This window comes from Amblyomma mixtum, chromosome 1 (assembly GCF_055824585.1).
Source record: "Amblyomma mixtum isolate Tamu chromosome 1, ASM5582458v1, whole genome shotgun sequence".
Lineage (NCBI taxonomy): Eukaryota > Metazoa > Arthropoda > Arachnida > Ixodida > Ixodidae > Amblyomma > Amblyomma mixtum.
The window spans coordinates 57,033,555-57,046,060 of record NC_143012.1 but is presented as its reverse complement, the minus strand read 5'-3'; the positions used below and the strand labels follow the sequence as shown (position 1 = coordinate 57,046,060).

Genomic DNA, 12,506 nt, shown 5'->3' with positions numbered 1-12,506 from the left:
TCTGCGCAAATCTGGCTCGGACTAGAGCACAATGGTTCTGTTGAAGTCAGTCCTGTTGACAGACGCCTCGAAGGGCTAGGCCACCGCGCTTCGCTCTATACGTTCATTTGTTTGACGTAAGCATTGTGCTGCTTCACTTTACCGCCATATTTCACAGCCTACGACACCAAGCTCTTGAAGCAAGGTATTACATACCACGCCTTAGGCCTTTTCTTTAGGATGACTGTCTTTGGGACGGTGGAGGAGGCGTCCGATAATGGTGACCGGCTTGTGTGTAGTTTACATCCCTTCCTTTTTGAGAATACTGGCCAAGGTTTCGCTAACTTCGTCTTAATCAAAACTTGCTTGCATTTCACTGTACCCTTCGGACATGACTTTTTGGCAGTGTTCTTCCCACAAAGGCTACAAGAACAAGACGCACTGTTGGCAACATCAAACCCTACTGAAAAAAAGGTCTATGATGCAATAACCTCATAGAGACTTCATCATAGAATATCGTGCAATTTTTATGATATATCATACAATTTGTATGATATTCTGTGACATCTCTATGATGACTGTGTGATTTTACAGAAATGTATGACGTTTCTATGATAAGTATATAATATTTGTATGACAAACTGTATGAGTTTATTGCATCATACAACTTTTCCAGCGGGGAACTGATGAAGAACGGGGAGGTGTAGTATCATGAAGGGCGAAGGATGATGTGACTCATGTGAGCTGTTGCATAGGTAGGGAGAAATTGGTGTTATTTTTTAAGAGCGGTTATTTTGCAACGGGGGATCGGTCGTGGGTGGTAAGGGGGCGGGAGAGAAAATGACAGTAGGGGGGTCTCCTGTTGTGCCTTTGCCTGCCTTTCTTTTTTCCCCCTTTTACTTTTCCTCGAGTCGTAGAGCGCAGACCGTGGTTGCTTCTGGAGTGCGCTGTTTTTCTGCTCCTTACAGTGAAACAGGACGGAGTCAGCGCCTCTGCGAAAACAGCCCGGAAAGGTCTCATACATGAACGCACTCTTGTCTGTAGGCTGTCATAAAAAAAAAACTTACAACCCGTAATGTGTCAGTCCTGGCGAAGGGTCACTCCATGCGCGAAAGAAATCTCCCAAAAATGACATCAGAGCTTTCGCAGAGGATCAGTTACATTCTTTAATGCCTTCCACCAGCTTAAGGACTTCCACCAGCTTTGTTAAAACCAGAGCGCGTGGTCATGGCGGGGTACGAAGAGTTGCACAAAAACAAATTTCGGACGATTTAGCGCGGTTACTCCACATGCGCAGGTGCGCCCGCACTCCGGTTTTCACTGCGGTTGCGGTGTTCGGATCCATTGCGCACGGATGCTGTTGAAGAAATGATATCCAAGACACAGCGCAAGAGACTGGTAGTTTAGGATGCCGGATGCTCGGTTGCGGCGATGTAGTTGTCTAAAATTGATCTGTTCGCGCTGGCCCGGGTTCGAAATCCACTCGCGGCCGTAAAACATTTTCGATTATTTTATTTCAGGTGAAGCAGGCTTCAGACATACAAACAGACCACGTCGAAATCGAGAATTCAAGCCTTAGTGCCGCACCAAAAAATGCGACCCCGTCAGCTGGCTGTTCTTTTACCAGTTTGTGGAGGTGGCGGTTGACAAAAAAACGGCCGCTCGATGAAACCGCATCACCGAGTGGCCGTGGTTCTCGTCTGCTCACTTACTGTAAAATACGGCATGCTGAAAGGCTTTTCCTAGAGCCTTTACTTCGTTCCTTCTCATTAAACGTGCGTGCACTGTGTTATTATGGCTTGTGTGCAGTATCAAATAAAACAAACCATTGGGAACGGACGTGACCTTTCAGCGGCCACGTAATTGGTGAAAGCTTCAAAAACCGCGTGTTCTCGCCTTGTGTGGCTAGAAACCAGTCGAATGTAGCAAACTTTCCGTTTCTCCAGAGATCATCTGGCGACGACAAAGCGTCGAGGCTCCAATGTCACTATATCAAAAACAAAAAGAAAACGCTCACAGTAGAACACAAAAATCACAGGACGTGATTACCACTGTAGAACGCGAGATTTCAGGTGATGAAATTCGTATTTCTTATTGCCATTTATTTTCATATTGCTTTCAATACGCATGGCCTCACCACTCTTTCACTCGTGATGTAACTGTGCTCGTACCTCTCAGACATCAACGCCAACACCGACGATGCACAACCGATAAACATGCCCTCAACAGCTGTCGATGTTAATACGTCGCAGAGCGTGCACTGAGAATGCCGACAACGAAGGCAGCTCCCTGGAAGATACCCGCTTTCGCTGTGGGTCGCTTGGCGGCCTTGATGTCCGCTGACGCACCCTAGCATACTCTCGACGTGCCGGCATTCATTGTGTCTGAAGTAAATGGACAACTTGCAGAATTGCAGGAAAGCTTATTTTCATGAAGGTCTCTTCAAACCAAGAACCCTCGTTCACAGACCGCGTTTCCACTTCCTGCTCGGCTGGCTCAAGCGGTTAGCGTGAAGGGGGATGAGTCAGTAGCCCTCCATTGTATCGTTCTTGGAAGAAGGTGAGGGGGCTGCTCCCTAATATGCCGGAACCTGAAGCCTCGACGCACGCCTCCAGCCATCGAGATAGTGTAAAAAGAAGTTGCCGAAAGGTTACCATGATGCGTTCTCTTGACAAGTACCTGTCCCGACACGCTCCTCACATCCTTTCCACAACTTCTGTCTTATATTGACAAAGGGACATCTCCCCCCTCATTTTTCGAACGAGAATGTTCGGTTGAAAAATTGTTGAGGGCACTCGATATGCTGAAAGTGTGCTCCAAGGGCCCTTCTTTGGCGTACGCGCTCAAGGTGGGCGCTCACCGGACCACCACCGGAACGAACGGGCGCTCGCGCACGCGTAGGAAGCGGGGTCCGGTTTACGACATTCGGAGGACAGCGGGGCTCTCGGCGACCCTTTTCTTTATGGCTTGAAGCTCTATCAGGTTCCCAGAACTTTTCGCGGTTCGAGTTGCCCTTCAGAGCACCCAACCTCTTTTCTTCACGGCTCGAAATTACTTTCGTCGGCTTCAGAGGGGGAGCCAGCCAGCACCAAGAACATGGAGGTGAATGCCCTTTTTCGGCGCCCGTTCGGCGTACGCCGTCGCTTTACTGCTTGCAGCATCGGTTCATGTTTGGTAAACTTCGGTATGCCAGGCACTCGGGCAAGTGGTTTGTCAGCGGAACGTTTTATCATATCCGTTCTAGAAGCCGCGCAGCAGCTGCGTGAAAGTGTGGAAGTTAAGCTGAAATTGATCTGGCTCCCGTAGAAAGTCGGAAAGAGGAAAACATATTGCGTTAGAGCTGCGCTGGCTGGACTGTACAGAACAAAGACCCACACGTACTGGTAGTACACGAATCTGTGTAGGCCGGTTTATTGAAGAGAGCGTAGTTCTAACATTGCAATCGCACCAACTAACCCTGTTACAAGTAGAGATGCCGTGTTTTCGGTATTCGTTAAACTCCTTTAAACTCCGAAAAATGACCCCCGCGGCATTTTGATATGAATGCTGGAAAACTAATGAACACTGATTTTCAGCCGTCCTTGAAGAAAAGAATGCCAGTTTCAAGTGAAGAAATGTACTCTACTTTTTTTTCTCTAGTTCACCCGGAACACAGCCGCACTGAACTGTCCTTGGTGCTATTCCTTTCAATCGAAACCAAATTCTGTTGTCGCGTTCCTTTGTCTTCTCTTTACCAGCGTGACGGTTTTCAAGTGTGTAGGTCAGGCATAAGTTTCCTGTAACGAGGAACGCAACAGGACACGAGAGTACCCAGGACAAGCTCCCCACCCGACAAAATCTTCTGCTCTTTCGGCTCAGCAGTGCTTACAGGCTCCAGGGGAATACGGCGGGATTTTCACATTGCCTGCACGTCTCTCTCATTGCCAGTTTGGCAACTTGCCACTGTGGCTCCCCCGAGAGCTGGTACTTTTTTTTTTAGCGTTCATTCATGTTCTTGGTTTCTGGAGAGCAATCAAACAAAAGGTGAAAAGCTCGAGAGCCTGCTAGCAGTACTCGCTATCCCCGAAGACATGACTGTATATATAGTTTTTGTGAAGTGTAATCGCGTGGTATAGAACATCGAGGCAATAAACACAGCAATAAAATCATTGGAATCAGAGGAGGCACTTGTCTGCCGCGTGTACTCAATCCTGGTTCATCTAGCCTGCACCTTCACTGGTCAATACCTTCCTGAATGGTCAGCGTTTGGTGCGAAGACCGATATATTCGCTACTCGACAAGCTATGAAGTCCGCGAGAAATATATGCGCACCTTCCGCGAAAACTCACTTGATAGCGATGACTTCTGGCATCAAGTGCAAGTTGTGGACCCGTCCATAGAGCAGGAATTGATGACAAAGGAGTCTTTAATGGATTATTTTCGCCTGTTGTGAGCTCTGCAGACCACCCGTTTTTGAAAGAAGGATCTCAGAATAATCGCTGTTCAAAATTACATCTGCTGACGTTTGCTTTCACAGCTTATGGAGAGCGCGCTGTAAAGAATGGCCGGTCTTGTTAAAACCATCTCTTGATTTTCTTGCCATCCCCCCATCAAATGCAAATGTAAAACGTGTGCTTTCTGACCGCATTCCTCCGATGGCTGACAAATCTCTCAATGTACGTGTCCATTTTTTTTCACTACGTGTAAATATAACATTTTATACTCTTTAAAGCATTATAGTTCCATTACGAGAAAATCCGGCGCCGTGCGTTCGTCGTTCCAAGTATTTGCGTGTGTATGTACTACATACACTACAGACAATCCAAGCGATGCCATCACTGGCAGGGGCTCAATGCGGTAGCAGTATTCCCAACTACATTCGTGCCAAAATTTTGAATAACCTTACGTAGTACAGCGTTCCGTTGCTGTCATAGCATTTCTATTTTATTTTTACTCGTTTGGGCATTAATTCATTGGGTAGGGTGTTTGGTATGTGTTTAATAAAAAAATTCAGCTGGTGCGCTATATTTTCTCCAGTAACTATACAGCCGCTTTACAACACCTATCCCGATAAACGCCGGTTTCGCTCCGGCATTGAAAGTAGAAAGCGAAAATCATCGAACCAAAGAGAAAAAATAAACACCATATAACCCGCAAATGGAAAAAAAAAGAAATACTGAAAACACGGAACCCTAGGTTTTTTAGTGAAACGCCTTAGCAACGAAATAAAGCACCCAAGCGCTTTCCAAGAGGCGCCATATGGTGCGTGTGTCATTATTCCAGAGGACGAGGCAAGCACAAGGGCCCCTGCCTCATTCGAGATGGGCGCAATTGCAGGCCAAATCTATTCAGGGTGTTTCACGGAACTTGAACCAAAGATTACAAAAAAAAAAAGGGTTGCTGCGTAGCTAGGTGAAACCAACGACATGTTGTTGCTCACTGTGTGGCGCTCCTCAGAGTATTTCTTATTTTCGCTTAATTAGTTACTTATTTAAGATCAATTATACATAATTTTAACGTTTACTGTAAGGGAACGTGCATTTTGTTAAGTGGTACAGGGGCGTTACGAAAGAACCGATCCAGTGTTTTGTAGCAACGTACGTGGCCCTTTTTTCGAGTTTTCATGGAATGCTCGCTAAATATGAAAAAGAAAAAACACTTCATTGCGCTCTTGCGCTACTACATTGTAGCGCTGCCAAGCGCGTTCTGAATGAAGCGTGCGCGCTCACCTTCTGGAAGTGAGCAGTCGACGCCGCTCTTAGCATAATCTTGAAAGTGCGATCAGCACATTCTTCCAGCATGGAAAGCGCACGGCGTGATCTGCCAATTGCGATAGGGCTTTTATGAGACATCGCGCAGGCAAACCAAAAAATGAAGTGAAAGTAGTGAAGTCGTGTATTCTAGTGTAGTCTTCGTTTTTTTTTTTTTTGTTCATGATTTGGCAGCCTGTCGAACTACGCCCCGGCCGCTTACTTGGCCACGGTGAGCGCACACGCTTCGTTCATTCAGAGCTGGCTTGCAACGCGACAGTACAGTAGCGCAAGAGAGAAAACACGTGGTGTTTTCATATTTCGCGGGCTTTTTAAAAAAAAAACTTGAAGAAAGAACCACGTGGAAGACACGCTCCTACAAAAAAACTTGATCGGTTCTTTCGTAACGCTCCTCTACAACTTAACAAAAAGCACGTTAACCTAAAGTGAATGTTTAAAATTTAGCATAATTAATCTTACCTAATTAACTAATTGATCGGAATTTATAAAATACTCTGAGGAGGACCATACGACGGGAAACACTCTGTGGGTGGTTTCACGTAGCTCTGGAACTCCATTTTTTTATCCTTGGTTTAATTTACGTTAATCACATACTATACTTTTTTTCAAGAGCCGATAATCTGAGAAGCTGAAAAAGTCAAAATTGTCGAATAGAACTCAAGAACCGTAATCGGCAAATTCCGCTGAAAGGAGGCCTTCCGTCAAATGCCGTCTACCGGGTTTCGCTATCGTCGTGTTTAATCTGCCTAATCCTCAGTAATCCCATTTAACGTGCAAAAACTCGTGATGACAGGCTGACAGGTACAAGATGTCACGGCGTCATGCCAATCGGTGAAGCCATAGGGTGTATTCGTCGTACCGTTCATGAGTTGTATCGATCATCAAGCCTTCTATTCTGCGCTTGCACTTTGGTTAGCCCCGCCTCACTATGAAAAACGGAGCTGCTCAGAGTACCTACAGCTTACCTGGCAGCGTCTTATTCTGCATTTCACTGGCCAAACACGTAAAGCCGAATGTATTGACGCTGAACTGGCATTCGAATGCCCAAATGGCACCTTCTTTGTTTTTGCTGTTTCTTGCGTCTGGCGGTTTTGACTTCGTGGGCGCGCACTTCCTAATAATGGTGGCATCGCAAGATCGCGCGTGACTCTGCCCACCGTTGAAGGCTTCGTTCAGTTCACGCAGGATCAACACATAGGCGCCGCTTGCGCTCACCGTTTCAGCATTGTTCGCGAACTTTCGGAGTCCTGCTTCCGGTGACTGCTTGCAACGAAAGCTAGCGACTGAGTGACGGAGCGCTGACAACAGTGCTGGAATGGCCAAAATATGTTCTTTTTTAAAAAAAAAAAGCTTTTGGAGAACAAAAATGGGCGTTCTGGGGCAACTATAGAACGGAAAATGTGCATTCTGATGCAGCTGTGAAGTAGAAATATCGCCATTTTGTTGCAGTAATACCAGTATTGTGGAGCTCCAATACACAAAATATTTATTAAAACAACCCCTCATGCTGAGAAGTGCTGGTGTGGTTGAAAGTATTGTTGCTTCTCAACCAACTATCCCATTTACCTCATCCTTCACAGTTTAGATACCTTCCCGACCATGTTGTTAATGATAGCAACTGTCAGGCTTTTAGGGCTTCGCTCTCTGATTATCGCAGCAAAATCTTGTCCCGTTGTCTCGAAAAAGTTCTGTGCGGCTTATGGGACGTTTAGTCATGTCTTATGTTATGTGTATACTTGCAGTAATTTTTGACAAATCATCGCTCGAAGTCGCACGAAGAAGGCACAAAGCCCTGTTAGCCGCGACCCGACTTTTCCTTTTCTTGCACGCCAACAAAGGGAGCACGGAGGGCAGCCGCACAGTCAGCCCGCCTTGAACACGCTGGGTGAGAAAAGAAAAAATAAACGCAATGCGGCTGGTTTCTTGACACACAGGCTGAGGACACGTAGTTTCCGAAGCTTCCACCAATTACGTGGCCGCAGAAAGGTCTTGCTCCACATGGCAGTGGAACAACAGCGACCTGATGCGATCAAAGTTTTTTTTTTTTTTACCCGGTGCTGAGGCTTAGTGTTCGCCTAGGTCCGTCTGTATGTCTGGAGTTTTCTTGACCTTAAACAAAATTAACTAAACGAAAATACCTTACGGACCGAGTGGGTTGCGAATCCGGACGGCGCGTATAGATTAGTTTTGCTGGCCACTGCATCAGACCACTGCATCACTGCCTTTTGTTCTATGTACATGAACCGTGTTCAAACCATATGGAAAACAGTAGCAGATCGACATGACACGTAATACGACACACCTCAGCAGCACAGCACTCGCTCTTACATCACCGCAGCCGAACATCCCGTGCCCTTAACTACCCGTCTCTCGCGCTGTGCTTTGGGTATCCCAATCAACCAGTGTACATTCATCGGACGTCCGAAGTATGTCCTTTACTGGATTTACGGATATCCGTGGGAGATCCGCCGACGTCCAACGGCTCTCGCACGGACCTCCGACGGAGGTACAAATATAATTATTTAGACTGCCGACAGATATCCATCTCGGATATCCGCCGGCGGATCTTTTGAGGATATTTGCAGGTAATGCATTCTTCACCATTATGAGGCAAGCCAGAACTACAACCACCAATCAGTGCACCTCGCAGGGCCACTGGGCTTATCAAAAGCCCGCAGAGTGTCTGAAATCGGGCATACAAATTGCTGTATGTAATATGCATGAATCTGTAAAGCAATCGACCAAAATGACAAAGCATATCAAAGTCTGAATGATTTTATTATGACATAAATGCCGTCTTCAGTCTTCATGAGGAATTCATCAAGCTGGCCATACATTTAGTTAACGCAGCAGGAAGGATACTGTACAGACCATGATGAATTTGTAGCCAAGCCGGGGACGTCTTCTGCAGAAAACAGTAAACACTAAGTTCAGAATATGTCATTAAAGCAAGCGAATTTGACAGACACCATTCAGTTCTATGCAGTAACTCCACCATGCCAAGTAAATTAGTCATCTGTAGCTCTGAAAGCATGTTTACATCTTGAACAACTAGTAAGTTGTAAACAACAGAGGTGAGAATATTTCTTGTAATACAAAATATTTTGCTTTTCCAAAAAAACTGCAAGAACAAATGCCCCACTGCAGAGCTTTGTACCAGTTCATGAAAAATGCGTTTACATTGCAAGACACCACAGCTACTCTCACAGGCAGTCACTTCCACACTGATGGTCAAAAAAATTCAAGTGTAAGAGTAGGGATCCTTACCACATCGTTGCAAGCTAGCTAATTACTTAGGTTGGGCACAAGGTACACTCATAGATAATCCAGTAATATCCGTTGTGGGGCTAGTTGGTTCATACTCAGATTTCTTTTATGCACACAGAAAGACGACACAATAAGACTAGGTAGACAGGACGGAGCGCAACTTTTAACTGATTTTATTCCTTTTCTTTTTCTTTCTTTTTGGTATAAATGTCATGTACTTTTTCCGGAATAAAATCAGTTGAAAGTTGTGCTCCGTCCTGTCTACCTTGTCTTATTGTGTCGTCTTTCTGTGCGCATAAAAGAAATCTGAGTACACTCAAAGAGAAAAGTTTGCTGGATGTAGATTTTCCGAAAATATTTATTTTTGCATTGTATCGCCAGGCAGTAAGCTGAAATTTGTTCAGTACGATTGAGTATCCATGTCCTCTCATGATTCTAGGCTTTTGATTAAATTGCTCTGGCTAACAGCACAGAGAAATTATTTTACAAAGAACTCTCATCCCACAAATTTTTATCCATTACTGTACAAGAACACTGCAGTATAGCTAGATACCCTCCGCTGCACAGAGCAAACAGAAGGAAAGTATCCATTATGTGACAGGGTCAAACTTGCACTGTAGTTCAAACTTACCTGAAGGTTGCTGCTGTATGCTGCAGGTACTATATAGCTGCTAGCTTAGGTCAGTCACATCCACACTGTATAGACAAGAAAATAAAGTATGAGAGAGCAACTTATACAGCACGTTGTCAACGATGCAGCAAAACACAATCTCTGTCGAAACTACAATGCCCACAGGGTTCACTGATGAATCACGCATCAGGGCACTGACAGCATATTTGATGATCCACAGCTGCACAGAAGTAAGGAAGAGAGGTCTGGTCACAATCCAGGAACATGTGGCTCTAGGATTGCCATATATGGTCCTGCTATCTGGCTCAGCATTGAGCCCTGTGGGCATAACATGTTTGGCAAAGTTATACCAAAGCACTGCAAGAGCTCATTGATTGACAAGTGAAAAATGTGTGACTGAAGTTCGCAAACTTAACACAACAGTTAAGCTGTCCTAAACAATGCTACTGCACAGTGCAAAGTACTGTGTAGTGGATGGTTGGAGACTTCCATTTGGCAAGCCTAATGAACAAATTGATAAGCTGTGGTAGTATGAACAACTTTTATATGACATTTTCAACCTACCTGTGCTTTCCATGGCTTGGCATAATTAATGTAGGCACCAATACACTCGGTAGCCGGGCCACATCCACACTGCAAAGGCAACAGAAAAGTAAGAAAAACTCAGTCGCGAAGCACTGAAAAACTAACACCGTTCTGGCACTATGCTTTTCCTGCGCTCTGTTTTATCGCAGTTATGAACCTACGCGCAATTGCCTTAAGATTCACACCATGCAACTGCACACCGTCTCAACTTTTTTTCACAAACACGAGAAACGTTTGCGGCAGCTAATGCATAGTGCATGTAACTTCCACTCCGTGGCAAACAAGTTGCGCGACAGAGTACAACTGCGTTAATGCGCTTCACACATCCCACAGCAACATCCTGAAAGTAATTTTCAAGCACAGTTACTTACCTCGCAAGTGGTAACACCATGGCCGCTTCTTTCATCCAAACAAAGCATGTCTCGGCAAGGGGTCAGGTGCAATACGACACCGGAGCTTTTTCACGAGAGCTTCAGAGGCAAACGAAGGTATTTTCGAGCGCGTAGGTGACACATCACATTTGTAGCACAGCCAAGCAACCACAGAGCGAACAAACCGCACATTGCAGCAAAAGTAAAGGTCGAACGGAGCACCACGCGCCGAAAACCAACGAGACCATCGCGCCACAAACATTGCCTTGGATTGCATTGACTTTTAGGCTTACCACTCTGCCGCGGCCCCTAGTAGGAGTTTATTCGGGTTTGTTTTCATGGAAGGCAGCATGCATGGCTGCATGCCTCGGTTACCTCGAAGGATTGCTGCAGGATAAAAGGGCGTTAATTATGAGCACTGGCGCCAGAAAGCCAAGCAGTTAGTTTAATTCTAGTTCTTTTACATCAACACCATAGTTGAGTGATCTTAATCAATCTGAATATTAAACTAGTTGGTGGTAGAAATTCGATTGTGTGAATTTTGTCATTTCCAAAATAGAATTTCTTTTAAAATGTTCGTCTGAGGGTAAACAAAATATATATGCCAGGTAAGCTCACATCCCAAGAGGGATGTTTACGGATAGTCCTCGGACATCCGCCGGCGGATGTCCGCCAGCCATCCAATAACGAACGTCCCTCGGACATACACAGAATCTCCGATGCGTATATCCGAATATGGACATACGTAGGCATGCCCAACGGACATCCCAGCCTGGCACTGGAGATTCGGACCTTACTCGGACCTCCCACGGATATCCGTGGTTCACTGGGATCTTCTGCATCAACTTGCAGCCGTGATCAGTGGATTCGAATATCGAAACCGCAGTGCTAACACATCTAATTCGCATTTGCCGTAGCCACGACAAATGGACGTCAGAGAATGCAACTGATTCTCTCCAAAAACTCTGATGGGATTTTTGGGAAATGTTTGACCGCTTCAGTCAGGAGTGGCACATTAGCAGCTGTAAGTTTTTTTTTTTTTTTTTTACGTGAGCCGGCAAGGATGCGTTAATGCATGAGGCCTTTCAGGACCGGTTTGGCAGACGCGCCAGCTTTGTCGGTCTTCAGCGTCGGAAGTAAAAAAAACAGCGCACTTTAGAATTCGCGGCCTGCGGTCCACGGCTCGAGGAGAAGTAAAAGGGGAAAAAGAGAAAGGCGCACACAAAGGTACAGCAGGAGACAGCACCCTCTCCCTACTGCCCTTTGCTCTCTCCTCCCCCTTACCCCCGCAACCGGTCACCTACGTACCTCTTGAAAATAACGCCCATTTCTCCCTGTGTTCGTCATCCATTTAATTCTGCGAAACGTGTGTCGCGTTGTCATAGCCTTTCTGAGAGGAACATATTGTCAAAGAGTTGTGTCGGAAGGGTAGCGTGAAATTCAAGCAAGTTTAGGTTGAAAGTGATGCCCAATTCTTCCTTATTTATTTTAAAATCAGCGATAGCAGTGCTTTTAGCATGCGGTTCGCGGGCGGTTCGGTTGTTCGATTCCCAGTGCCCCCCGAATACCTATCGCTTTCCAATGCATACAAATTTTTTTTGTGGTTTCTCTGAGGTGAATTGAGTCGAAAAATGTCTTTCACCTAACGTTATGTAGAAGAAAACACTGTTCCATGGCGCTCTTTGGTGCAAGGCGGCCCTTGCACCATTAAAACTTGTCAACAAAAGAAAACATCCTTATGGGAAAAAACGCAACGAAAACAATTCTACGCGTAGGCTAAGTACACGCCAGGAGCAAAAACGCGTATGCAATCTGTACGTAAAAGGCGTCAGCAAATCCTTGGCCAGCATTCTCGGAAAGGAAGCGGTGGAAACTGGGTACCAGCCGGACATCATTATCAGGTGCCTCCTCCCCTGTCCCGAA

The 12,506-nt window shown here is 45.7% G+C and overlaps 1 long non-coding RNA gene across 2 annotated transcripts; it reads right to left on the bottom strand.

The window, feature by feature from the left end:
* Positions 1–8,502: 8,502 nt before the first annotated feature.
* LOC149366360 (uncharacterized) lies at positions 8,503–11,216 on the bottom strand. 2 transcript variants are annotated; one of them, XR_016285199.1, is made up of 4 exons: positions 10,584–11,216; positions 10,192–10,260; positions 9,628–9,692; positions 8,503–8,634 (listed from the first exon to the last, which is right to left on the bottom strand). It is a non-coding gene; the product is annotated as an uncharacterized LOC149366360 (long non-coding RNA). The 2 variants fall into 2 exon arrangements; XR_016285195.1 differs by lacking the exon at positions 10,584–11,216 and having other exon boundaries at positions 10,192–10,543.
* Positions 11,217–12,506: the final 1,290 nt, after the last annotated feature.